This window comes from Arachis hypogaea, chromosome 12 (genome assembly GCF_003086295.3).
Source record: "Arachis hypogaea cultivar Tifrunner chromosome 12, arahy.Tifrunner.gnm2.J5K5, whole genome shotgun sequence".
NCBI lineage: Eukaryota > Viridiplantae > Streptophyta > Magnoliopsida > Fabales > Fabaceae > Arachis > Arachis hypogaea.
The window spans coordinates 80,954,925-80,968,436 of NC_092047.1; the positions used below are offsets into that span (position 1 = coordinate 80,954,925).

At 40.7% G+C, this 13,512-nt stretch overlaps 1 non-coding gene across 1 annotated transcript; it reads right to left on the minus strand.

The window, feature by feature from the left end:
- Positions 1-3,525: 3,525 nt before the first annotated feature.
- LOC112731280 (small nucleolar RNA R71) lies at positions 3,526-3,632 on the minus strand. The gene has a single exon (XR_003167066.1). It is a non-coding gene; the product is annotated as a small nucleolar RNA R71 (small nucleolar RNA).
- Positions 3,633-13,512: the final 9,880 nt, after the last annotated feature.

Sequence of the window (13,512 nt, forward strand, 5' to 3'; positions counted from 1 at the left end):
AAAATGCAAGAATAATAAATCTACCAACTACCAATTGTAAGAAAGTAAATCAACAACTCAAATCAACAATTATAAGACATCAAACATTAAATTTCACTAAAAGATATCTAAATCCAACATGAGCATCCATGAACATAAAGGAGAGAATAAAAGAGAAATTAACAAGAAAACTAAGAGAATCAAAATGTAGAAGCATGAAATTGTAGAAGAAACAAGATGAGAACAATAATCAAAACATAGATCTAAGATGGAATTAAGCCTAAAAACCCTAATTTTAGAGAGAAGATGGAGCTTCTCTCTCTAGAAACTAACCTACATGATGCTATACTACATAAAATTGCTCCACCCCTTGCCCAAGCTTGAATTCTGCATGAAATATCATCAGAAATGAGTTGGATTGGGCCCAAAGTGCTTCAGAAATTGCCCCCAGCGATTTCACCTTTAGTGGGCCACGTGCAGCATCGGCGTGCACGCATTGATGCCAGGGCATCTTGGCCAGTTTCACTGACCTTTTCTTTACTATTTTTAGGTTAGTTTCATGCATTTCTTTAGGAAATAAGCTAGTTTTGGGTAGATATTCACCTACACCTTGATTCAAGCATACATTGTGCATTTTACATTATTTCATGAAGATTTTGCATGAATTTAGTGACAACTTGTATGCTGCATTATCCATGACTTGGACTAGAACTTTGATGCACTCTGTTGCTTGATTTCAAGACCAAAGGAAGCAAGGAAAGGGAGGTAACTTGCAAGGTTAATGAGAAAAGTGATTGCCAATAACACTCTCAAAGCCATCATTGCCCACATTAAGAGTCACGATAACTAAGTTAATGTGCACTCTAACGTGGAAAAGGGAAGTTGAGCCAACATTAGTGACACTTAACATTGTCACTAACGTTGGCAAACACTCATGAGTGGCCACGTTAGAGCCCACGTTAACCTAGTTAACGTGGCCTCTAACATTAAAGGGGGAAGAGAAGCCAACGTTAGTGACATTCAACATTGTCACTAACGTTGGCCTAAGGATACAGCACACAATGTTAACTTGGTTAACGTGGGAGCTAACGTAAGAAGTGAGAGTTGTCGACAACGTTAGTGACATTCAACATCGTCACTAACGTTGGAAGCAACCACACAACCCCAAGGAGCCACGTTAACTTCCACGTTAACTTAGTTAACGTGGAAGCTAACGATGAGGAATGAATGATGAGCCAACATTAGTGACACTCAACATTGTCACTAACGTTGGGATGGCTAAGAATGGCCACGTTAGAAGCCACGTTAACCTAGTAAACGTGGACTCTAACGTGAGATCTAGGGGCACATTGGAACGTTAGTGACAATGTTGAGTGTCACTAACGTTCCCGAAGGTTGGCAAGGCCACGTTAGAAGCCACGTTAACCCAGTTAACGTGGGCTCTAACGTGAGGCAAAGGGGTACATTGGAACGTTAGTGAAAATGTTAAGTGTCACTAACGTTCTCGAACTTATACTTTCACTAAATGTTAACACCCCTAACGCCCTGAGCTAAAGTCTCTGCCCACTTAGCACTTTCTCTCTGCAAGTAAAGCCAAGCCCAAATGAAGAAAAGAACTGCTTCAAACTCAAGATCCAAAGGCCCAAGACTTGAAGAGCAAACTAGAAGCTGAGAAGAGTAGTATATATAGGAGTAGCTTTGAATTGTTAAGGAGTTCTGGAGGCTGGAAAAAGAGAACTACTCTCTGTATTTTACTTTCTCTGCAATTTCTAGTTGTATGATGTATTCTCCATCTTTATTTTCATTTTCTAGAGCTATGAACAACTAAACCCCTTTCATTGGGTTAGGGAGCTCTGTTGTAATTTGATGGATCAATACTAATTTTCATTATTCTTCTTCTATCTTTTGTCTTGATTTTACTTGAAAGCTTTCAATCTTCATCCAATTGAGTAGTTATCTTGGAAGAGAAGCTATTCAAACTTGGATCTCTTTTGAACCTTGAAAGAGGAATGAAGAGATCAAGCTAGAATTGCTTTCTCATGCTGGACCAAATTGGGTTTGGATGGGTATGTGACTATAACCCTCTCAATACTTGATTTGGGAAATGCATGTGGTATAATCAGTGACCATACTTCATCTCTTCTCATGAGAAATTGACCAAGGAATTGGCTATTGATCAAGATTTGAGAGATTGATTTGCAAGAAATTGTAATTCAATCACTTAAGATTGCCAAGGAGATTAATGAGTGCATTGATTGAGGAAGAGATGAAAATGAACTTGATCCGGAGAATTGCAACATCTCCTAAGCCCAATGAACTCCCCATCTCTGATCTTACCCATTCTCTTTAATTTCTGTCATTTACTTTTATGGGCAAATCTCCCATTCCCATTTACAAATTCTGCAATTTATTTTCAGTCATTTACTTCCAGTCCTTTAATTCTAGCATTTACTTTTCTGTTATTTACATTCCTGCCATTTTATTTTCTACAACTCTCAACCCAAATTCTGGATTCGCTCAACTAGAACATTGTTCTAATTAAAGTTGCTTGATCAATCAATCCCTGTGGGATTCGACCTCACTCTATTGTGAGTTTTTACTTGACGACAAATTCGGTACACTTGCCGAAGGGAGATTTGTTGAGAGATAAGTTTTCCCCGCATCAAGTTTATGGCGCCATTGCCGGGGATTGATTGTGCATCAACAATGATTAAATTTGAAGATCACTAGATTGAGCATTTTTATTTTTTGTGAATTTCATTTCTGTTTGAGTGATTTACTTTTTGTTTTAGTTAAACTTCTTCCCTTCCCCCTCTACTCTTTTGTTTTTCTTTGTTATTTTCAATTCTGTTTGCTAACCCACTAACTGTTTGATATATTGCATCACCCACAACTAACAGTAATTCTGACACAAATACTTTCTGCACCTATCTTTTCTTGCTTGCACTTGATGGTTATATGACAGGGAGAAGAAGTGGGGCTTCAACTTCCTTCGATTCTGAACCTGAGAGGACCTTCCTTAGATTAAGGAGGGAGGCAAGAGGAAAGAAAGTGGTTGGTGCTGAGGAAGAAGAGGAATTCTTTGAAACAAACATGGAAGACAACATGGAAAACCATCATGAAGAAGAGGATCACAACCATGGAGGAGGAGGTAGAGCAAATCATGCTGGGGAGGATAGAAGAGTTTTGGGCTCTTACATCAATCCAAACCCAGGCAATTGTGGAAGTAGCATCCAAAAGCCAACAATCCATGCCAACAACTTTGAACTTAAACCACAGCTCATCACCCTTGTTCAAAACAACTGTTCCTTTGGAGGAGGTGTTCAAGAAGAGCCCAATCAACATTTAACCACCTTCCTGAGAATATGTGACACAGTGAAGTCTAATGGTGTTCACTCTGACGCCTATAGACTGCTCCTATTTCCATTCTCACTTAGGGACAAAGCAGCCAAGTGGCTGGAATCTTTCCCAAGGGAAAGCTTGACAACTTGGGAAGACGTGGTGAACAAATTCTTAGCAAGATTTTACCCTCCTCAACGAATCAATAGGCTGAGAGCTGAGGTCCAAACTTTCAGGCAACAAGATGGTGAGACTCTATATGAAGCATGGGAGAGGTTTAAAGACCTAACCAGGAGGTGCCCACCAGATATGTTCAACGAATGGGTGCAGCTGCACATTTTCTATGAAGGACTCTCTTATGAGTCAAAGAAGGCCGTAGACCATTCATCCGGAGGATCTTTGAACAAGAAGAAGACTATTGAGGAAGCCATAGATGTTATTGAAATAGTAGCAGAGAACGACTACTTCTATGCTTCCGAAAGAGGGAACACAAGAGGAGTAATGGAGCTAAACAATGTAGATGCTCTGTTGGCCCAAAACAAGCTCATTACCCAGCAGCTGGCTGACCTCACCAAGAAGATGGAGATGAACCAAGTAGCAGCAATCTCCACTTCATCAACAACCTAAGAAGGAGTGAATGAAGAAGCAGAGGGGGTCAGGAGCAAGCCAACTACATTGGGAATTCACCAAGGAAAAACTATGATCCATACTCCAAGACCTACAACCCTGGATGGAGAAACCACCCAAACTTTGGGTGGGGAAGTGAGCAAGATCAAAACCAAGACCAGAGACGTTACAACTCCAACAACAATGCAGCTCACCAGCAATTCACACAGAGGACATCTCAACACCCCCACAACAACACTTCTCCACACACCTATCAAATCCAAAACAGCACATCTACTCCGAATCACTCATCAATTGATGACAAGCTCTCTAAGATTGAAGCCTTACTTGAAGGAATATGCCAAGAGATTCAAGAAAATAAGGTGTTCAAAGAGGAGGTGCGAGCCAATATTAAGAACCAGGGAGAGACCATCAGGAAGCTGGAATTCCAGGTGGGATATTTAGCTGAGAAGATTCCCAAACCTACTGATAGCTTCCCAAGTGACACGGAGAAAAACCCCAAAGGAGAAGCAAAGAAAGTAAGATGGGAAGATTGCAAAATGGTCACTACGAGTGATCAAGAGACTGAAGACAAGCAAGGCAAACTTTGCAAACAACCTGAAGACAACTCAATAAAGGAGGAGGATAGAAATCGCCAAGAACCAGAAATCTCAGAACAGAGCTGCTGAAGCTCTATGCACCCTTCCCTCAACTGATCAATGGTGCTGTGGGAAAAAGAATATACTCAAGGTTCCTAGACTTGTTTGCATCTCTGCATGTGAACATACCATTCATCAAGGCAATTCAACAAATGCCTGCATTCATCAAGTATATGAAGGAACTTCTTCCCAGGAAAAGCTCACTCAAAGGAGGCCAGACTATAGTGATGAACAAGGAATGTAGTGCCCTTATTCAACCGGAGTTACCTACAAAAAGAAGAGACCCAGGGAGTTTTCACATCCCTTGTGCCATAGGTGAAACTATGTTCGATAGAGCACTATGTGATTTGGGGGCCAGCATCAACTTACTGCCCTTATCCCTGGCGAAGAGGCTGCAGATCAATGAGATAATACCCACAGATGTAATCATCAGACTGGCTGACAAAACTCAAAAGCAAGCAATAGGAGTGGTGGAAAATGTGTTGCTAAAGGTTGGAAAATACTTTCTCCCAACAGACTTTGTCATCCTGGACATGGAAGAGAGTCACACTCATCCAATCATATTGGGAAGACCATTCCTAGCTACGGCCAGAGCACTTATCGATGTAGAGAAAGGGGAGCTAATATTGAGAATACATGATGAACGACTCAGCTTCAATGTTTTCAAACTCTCACAAGAAACAGATCAAGAGGACAAGGAACTAAGCACAAATGATAATGAGACACTAAAGGAGGAAACAAGCACTGAAGCACAGCCAGTTCATTCTGAGATCCCTTTAATAGATAAACAAGGAAAACAGCAATTGCCACAGCTCAAGGAAAAGTTGGAGGAACCTAAACCTCTAGAGGCAGGTGAAGACAGCATCACAACTCCTTGGAAAAAAGAGGTCACCAAGGGGAAGGCAACCTCAAAAGAAACAAAGAAGAAGGTACCAAGGAGATGGAGGAACAAGAAGATCCCTACGGAAGACTTCTCTCCAGGTGATATAGTTGTCTCAGCTTACTTCCCAGATATTCCCCCTAATCTCCCCACTGTACCATCTCAGTTACCCAAGATCTTCACTATCAACAGAGTTCTTTCCCTGGAACATGTGGAGATCATTGATCCAACCAATGGATATAAGTCCACAGCAAGAGGGGAGGACTTTAAGCACTACCAACCACCCTGATGAAGGAAAAACGTCAAGCTAGTGATGCTAAAGAAGCGCTTCATGGGAGGCAACCCATGTTTTATATGTTTTTAAAATAATGAATAAATCAATGTTTATGAATTTCAACCCAAACTTGACAAACACTTGGTGCAATCTTTATCATGCAGTATATAGTGAAGAACAAGTTTGGTGTTCAAAGCAAACCAAGATGCATGCTAGTCTTGGGAGCTATGAACAAAACTTTTCATCACATTACTTCAAACTAAGTTTGGTGTCACCCCATGGTGCCACCAAAATGCATAAGGATACACAAGTAGTTAGTTAGTTGAAATTCATAAATAAACAAACTCTTTTTCCTCTATTTATTATTCTAGCCATAGAGTTTGATTTTTATGATATTAATTTCCTTGTTTTAAATCTTTATAGGAAAGGAAAAGAAGCATAAAAAGGGGATTGATTGGACAATTAAATGGGGGAGATTTTGCCACTTAATGAAGAGCACTACACACATGTCTCAAGAGGGAACGCATGGGGAAACGCTGCCATGCAACATTGGAGAAAGAAGACCCTTGAAGACCAAACCAATCACTCTCATTAAGTGATGATCCTTGTCCTTCCTTCATACACAACCCCAACCGTCCATCAAGCAACAATCCTTGCAATCCACACCTTCCATCCACTCATGACCTCCCTATATAAGTGAACCTTAGTGCATGATCATTCCTCACACTCAAATTCCCACTCTCCACACTTCATACTTTTGGCTTGCTCAAACCCCTTCATCACACTCTATCCTAGCCAACCTATTCCTTATCTCTCCGTATCCTCCAACCTCCACCTCAAAACAGCAACTCAAATCATGGCATCATCAAGCTCAAAGAGGTAAAAGAGGAAGGAACCCATGGAGAGTATTCCTTTTGATGAGAAGAAATTCAAAACTGCCTTTCATGAACGTGAATTCCAACGGATAAGGGCGAGAAAGACATTGCCAGAGTTAATCTTCCAAATCAATGCAGATGAGTCACCACAAATTCTGGAGAAAATCGAACAGAGGGGGTGGCAATTGCTCACAAGTCCAGAAGGGAAGATCAATGGAAACCTCATCAAAGAATTTTATGCGAATGTAGTAAGAGAGGATAAAACCAAGGCCCCAACCTTCAAAAGTTACGTAAGAGGAAAAGAGGTGGACTTCAGCCCAAATGCCATAACAAGAGTTCTTCACCTGAAATCACCTCGTTTTGATGAGGAAAGTTATCAGGCAAGGATAAGTAGAAGCCCTGATAATAATGAGCTCTCATAGATAGTGGCAGACATCTGTGTTATAGCAGCTGACTGGGAAAGGTACACAGATGGGAGACCCAAGTTCATCAAGAGAGGAGACCTGAGCCCTGAAGCCAAGGGGTGGTTTGAACTTGTGAGGAGGTCCATTCTACCAGCTGCAAATAATTCAGAGGTAAACATCAATCGAGCTACTATGGTGCATTGCTTAATACAGGGTGGGGAAATCAATGTGAATGAGCTCATCGCCGAGGGGATTCAAGATTCGGCTGAGAAGGTTGATTCAGGTGCCAGGCTTTGGTACCCCAGCACCATTCTCCGCTTATGCAACAAGGCCAAGGTAGTATTTGAGGACAGCAATCCAGACTGGGTGAACCCAGGGAGGCCAGTTACACTCGAGCGATTGGTTTATACTACACCTGCTCAACAACAAAGAAGACCACAAATAGGAAAACCAAAAGCAAAAGAAAGAGTTCACCAAGAGGAACCTCATCAGGAAGAATATCAACAAGGAGAGTATTCTGATCCAGCCAACTTGAACATGAGTCACCTTCTAAGAGCCATTGAGGATTTGGGGATGAGATATATGGAAGGACAAGAGCAAATACTGAACCTTCAAACCAACTTGCTGAGCCAACAGGAAGCATGGCAAAAACAACAAATGGAGCAGCAGCAGGAACACTACTCCAGGCTCACTCAAGCCATCAACCAAGTGAATGAGAGGCAAGAGCTTCAAGAGAAGCACTTGCAAGAACTCAACCAGCAGCAGATAGCCCAAATGAAAACTTTCAATGAGTTCAGTGTACTCAATGAAGGAAGGCAACTACATAGGGAGGAGTTCTATGTGAACACTCAAGCCAAGTTGAACTACATGACTAGTAATATGCATCAGTTACACTATGCCATCCCTACATATGATGAGGTCCAAAAAGATTTTGTAGAACAATAAGAGAGAAAGGTGAAACAGCAAAAGGAGATACTCAAGAAGAAGATGGAAGATGGTGGTTTCTGGAAGAAGCTGCTTGGAAAAGGCAAAGGAAGTGGGAGCACAAGCACTCAAGAGAGACACAATGAGGACAAGCAAGGATGGGAGCATGGGCATCCACATGAATGAAAGGTGGTGGAGTTCTTTTTAGTCCATCGTTTTCTATGCTTTAAATAAGGAAGATCTTGTATGAAATAGAACCTGCTTCCATGTTATGTTTAAACTTTTTAAATTCTGTCTTTTAAGTTTTCTTTCTGAATAGGTCCATGATTTCTGGTTTAAATGTTACTGCATCTTTCCCTCATTTACTTGTAAGCTTGTCCATCTTAAATCAAATGAGAAGAGAATGTTTATGTTTTTAAAAGACCAAAGTAGAGTTCATAATGTAGAAGTGCATTCATGAATCTTTGGGGTAGTCATAAGTTAGCTAAGTTGGTTCAACCACAAGGCTAGGAGGACAACTATCTATCCTGAATACTTGACTTTGGATACAGCCATGAGACTAAGTTAATAACAAGATCCTAATAAGAGAAAAGGGAAAGAACAATGGAAGTGAAAAACAAAAGAAAAAGAGTAAGCAATAAGGCTAGGCACCAATGGTTTGGACCTTGAGACAAGTGTCTGTGGTGCTCTTGTGTGAGGGATCTACTTGGATGAATAAGCTCTCAGGGGTGCTTTATCACTTGGTAACTTGGGTTAACTAACCCGGGATTATCAGCTGAAAATCCACTATCAAGACTAACCCTAACTACAGAGCATTTAGTAACCCAAAGAGGTGCTGGACACCAAGGTCTCAAGAAAAGAAAATAAATAAATTATATGCCTGTGGTGTGTATGTATGGGGGAGAGACTTGAGGGAGTAAGTCCTTAGGGGTGCTTCAACACCTAGCACCTTGAACCAACTGGTTCGGGAGTGTTGGCTGAAAGCTTATATTAAAGAGTTGCCTCCTTACAGAGCACTTAGCTTAAATAACACAAATAACCCTTGAAATAACAATAAAAGGATCAATGAATAAAAGTCTCATGGGATATAAACAAAGTAAGTGTTTAGGGACATGATAAAAGTCTGAAAGCCAGTAATGGAATGAACCTAAGTTGCTATGCATGAAACCACCATAAAATCAGTAACATGACTTCCACAAGAATGACTCATTCCTCTGGATATTCCATTCATCATTCTCTTGTTCCAGTACTTGCTTAGGGACAAGCAAGATTTAAATTTGGTGTTGTGATGCCAGGGCATCTTGGCCAGTTTTACTGACCTTTTCTTTACTGTTTTTAGGTTAGTTTCATGCATTTCTTTAGGAAATAAGCTAGTTTTGGGTAGATATTCACCTACACCTTGATTCAAGCATACATTGTGCATTTTACATTATTTCATGAGGATTTTGCATGAATTTAGTGACAACTTGTATGCTGCATTATCCATGACTTGGACTAGAACTTTGATGCACTCTGTTGCTTGATTTCAGGACCAAAGGAAGCGAGGAAAGGGAGGTAACTTGCAAGGTTAATGAGAAAAGTGATTGTCAATAACACTCTCAAAGCCATCATTGCCCACGTTAAGAGTCACGATAACTAAGTTAACGTGCACTCTAACGTGGAAAAGGGAAGTTGAGCCAACGTTAGTGACACTTAACATTGTCACTAACATTGGCAAACACTCATGAGTGGCCACGTTAGAGCCCACGTTAACCTAGTTAACGTGGCCTCTAACGTTAAAGGGGGAAGAGAAGCCAACGTTAGTGACATTCAACATTGTCACTAACGTTGGCCTAAGGATGCAACACACAACGTTAATGGTATGCGAAATTGCTACTCAGGTTGTGAATTGTTGTTCGAAATTGATTCCCTGGCAATGGCACCAAAAACGGATACACAGGACCATGGTCTAAACATATCTTCACAACTTCGCATAACTAACCAGCAAGTGCACTGGGTCATCCAAGTAATACCTTACGTGAGTAAGGGTCGAATCCCACGGAGATTGTCGGTATGAAGCAAGCTATGGTCACCTTGTAAATCTCAGTCAGGCGGATATCAAATGGTTATGGAGTTTTCGAAAATAATATAATAAAATAGGGATAGAAATACTTATGTAATTCATCGGTGAGAATTTCAGATAAGCGAATGGAGATGCTTTCGTTCCTCTGAACCTCTGCTTTCTTGCTATCTTCATCCAATCAGTCTTACTCCTTTCCATGGCTGGCTTTATGCAAGGGCATCACCGTTGTTAGTGGCTACATCCCCTCCTCTCAGTGAAAAATATGCTCACATGCTCTGTCACAGCACGGCTAATCATCTGTCGGTTCTCGATCATGCTGGAATAGGATTCACCCTCCTTTTGCGTCTGTCACTAACGCCCAGCACTCGCGAGTTTGAAGCTCGTCATAGTCATTCAATCATTGAATCCTACTCGGAATACCACAGATAAGGTTTAGACTTTCCGGATTCTCTTAAATGCCGCCATCATTCTAGCTTACGCCACGAAGATTCTGGTTAGGAGATCTAAGAGATATTCATTCTAGCTTATTTCATGTAGAACGGAAGTGTTTGTCAGGCACGTGTTCATAGGGGAGAATGGTGATGAGCGTCACACATAATCATCACCTTCATCACATTCTTGGGTGCGAATGGATATCTTAGAAGCGAAATAAGAAGAATTGAATAGAAAACAGTAGTACTTTGCATTAATCTTTGAGGAACAGCAGAGCTCCACACCTTAATCTATAGAGTGTAGAAACTCTACCGTTAAAAATACATAAGTGAAGGTCCAGGGATGGCCGAGATGGCCAGCCCCCTAAAACGTGATCAATAGTCTCCTAAGAAGAATAATAGATTAAAACTGAGACCAAAGATGGTCAAAAAGACTAGTAAAAGGTCCTATTTATAATAAACTAGTCACTAGGGTTTACATGAGTAAGTAATTGATGCATAAATCCACTTCTTGGGCCCACTTGGTGTGTGTCTGGGCTGAGCTTGAGTGTTGCACGTGCAGAGGCCATTTGTGGAGTTGAACGCCAGCTTTTGTGCCAGTTTGGGCGTTCAACTCTGGTTTTGGCTCCTTTTCTGGCGCTGGACGCCAGATTTGGGTAGAAAGCTGGCGTTGAACGCCAGTTTACGTCATCTATTCTTGGCCAAAGTATGGACTATTATCTATTGCAAGAAAGCTCTGGATGTCTACTTTCCAACGCAATTGGAAGCGCGCCATTTCAAGTTCTGTAGCTCCAGAAAATCCATTTTGAGTGCAGGGAGGTCAGAATCCAACAGTATCAGCAGTCCTTCTTCAACCTCTGAATCTGATTTCTGCTCAAGTCCCTCAATTTCAGCCAGAAAATACCTGAAATCACAGAAAAACACACAAACTCATAGTAAAGTCCAGAAATGTAAATTTAACATAAAAACTAATGAAAACATCCCTAAAAGTAACTAGATTCTACTAAAAACATACTAAAAACAATGCCAAAAAGCGTATAAATTATCCGCTCATCACAACACCAAACTTAAATTGTTGCTTGTCCCCAAGCAACTGAAAATCAAATAGGATAAAAAGAAGAGAATATACTACAAATTCCAAACTATCAATGAAACAGAGCTTCAATCATATGAGCGGGACTTATAGCTTTTTGCCTCTTGAATAGTTTTGGCATCTCACTTTATCCATTGAGGTTCAGAATGATTGGCATCTATAGGAACTTCAGATTTCGAATAGTGTTATTGACTCTCCTAGTTCAGTATGATGATTCTTGAACACAGCTTCTTTATGAGTCTTGGCCGTGGCCCTAAGCACTTTGTTTTCCAGTATTACCACCGGATACATAAATGCCACAGACACATAATTGGGTGAACCTTTTTAGATTGTGACTCAGCTTTGCTAAAGTCCCCAATTAGAGATGTCCAGGGTTCTTAAGCACACTCTTTTTTTGCTTTGGACCTTGACTTTAACCGCTCAGTCTCAAGTTTTCACTTGACACCTACACGTCACAAGCACATGGTTGGGGACAGCTTGGTTTAGCCGCTTAGACCAGGATTTTATTCCTTTAGGCCCTCCTATCCACTGATGCTCAAAGCCTTGGGATCCTTTTATTTGCCCTTGCCTTTTGGTTTTAAGGGTTATTGGCTTTTTGCTCTTGCCTCTTGGTTTTAAGAGCTTTTGGCTTTTTCTGCTTGCTTTTCTTTCTATTATTTTTTTTTCGCCTATATATATATTTTTTTTTCTGCAAGCTTTGTTCTTTGCTACTTTTTCTTGCTTCAAGAATCATTTTTATGATTTTTCACATTATCAAATAACATGTCTCCTAGTCATCATTCTTTCAAGAGCCAACATATTTAACATTCTTGAACAACAACTTCAAGAGACATATGCACTGTTCAAGCATACATTCAGAAAACAAGAAGCATTGTCACCACATCAATATAATTAAACTAAGTTCAAGGATAAATTCAAAACTCATGTACTTCTTGTTCTTTTGAATTAAAACAGTTTTTATTTAAGAGAGGTGATGGATTCATAGGACATTCATAACTTTAAGACATAGTTACTAACTACTAATGATCATGTAATGAAGACACAAACATAGATAAGCACATAACATAGAAAACGAAAAACAGAGAAAGTGAGAACAAGGAATGAATCCACCTTGGTGATGGTGGCGTTTCCTTCTTGAGGAACCAATGATGTCCTTGAGCTCTTCTATGTCTCTTCCTTGTCTTTGTTGCTCCTCCCTCATTGCTTTTTGATCTTCTCTTATTTCATGAAGCATGATGGAGTGCTCTTGATGTTCCACCCTTAGTTGTCCCATATTGGAACTCAATTCTCCTAGGGAGGTGTTGATCTGCTCCCAATAGTTTTGTGGTGGAAAGTGCATTTGAGGCATCTCAGGGATCTCATGGTAATGAGCTTCATACGCCTCTTGAGCTCCATGAGTGGGCTCTCTTGCTTGCTCCATCTTTTTCTTAGTGATGGGCTTGTCCTCTTTGATGAGGATATCTCCCTCTATGTCAATCCCAGCTGAATTGCATAGATGGCAAATGAGGTGAGGAAAGGCTAACCTTGCCATAGTGGAAGACTTGTCAGCCACCTTGTAGAGTTCTTGAGGTATAATCTCATGAACTTCCACCTCTTCTCCAATCATGATGCTATGGATCATGATGGCCCGGTCTATAGTAACTTCAGACTGGTTGCTAGTGGGAATGATTGAGCATTGAATAAACTCCAACCATCCTCTAACTATAGGCTTGAGGTCCAATCTTCTTAGTTGAACCGGCTTGCCTTTGGAGTCAACCTTCCATTGAGCTCCTTCTACGCATATGTCCATAAGGACTTGGTCCAACCTTTGATTAAAGTTGACCCTTCTAGTGTAGGGCGTTCATCTCCTTGCATCATGGGCAAGTTAAACGCCAACCTCACATTTTCCGGACTAAAATCTAAGTATTTCCTGAACCATTGTAACATAGTCTTTGGATCCGGTTTTCTTTGATCATGGTTCTTGGTGATCCATGCATTGGCATAGAA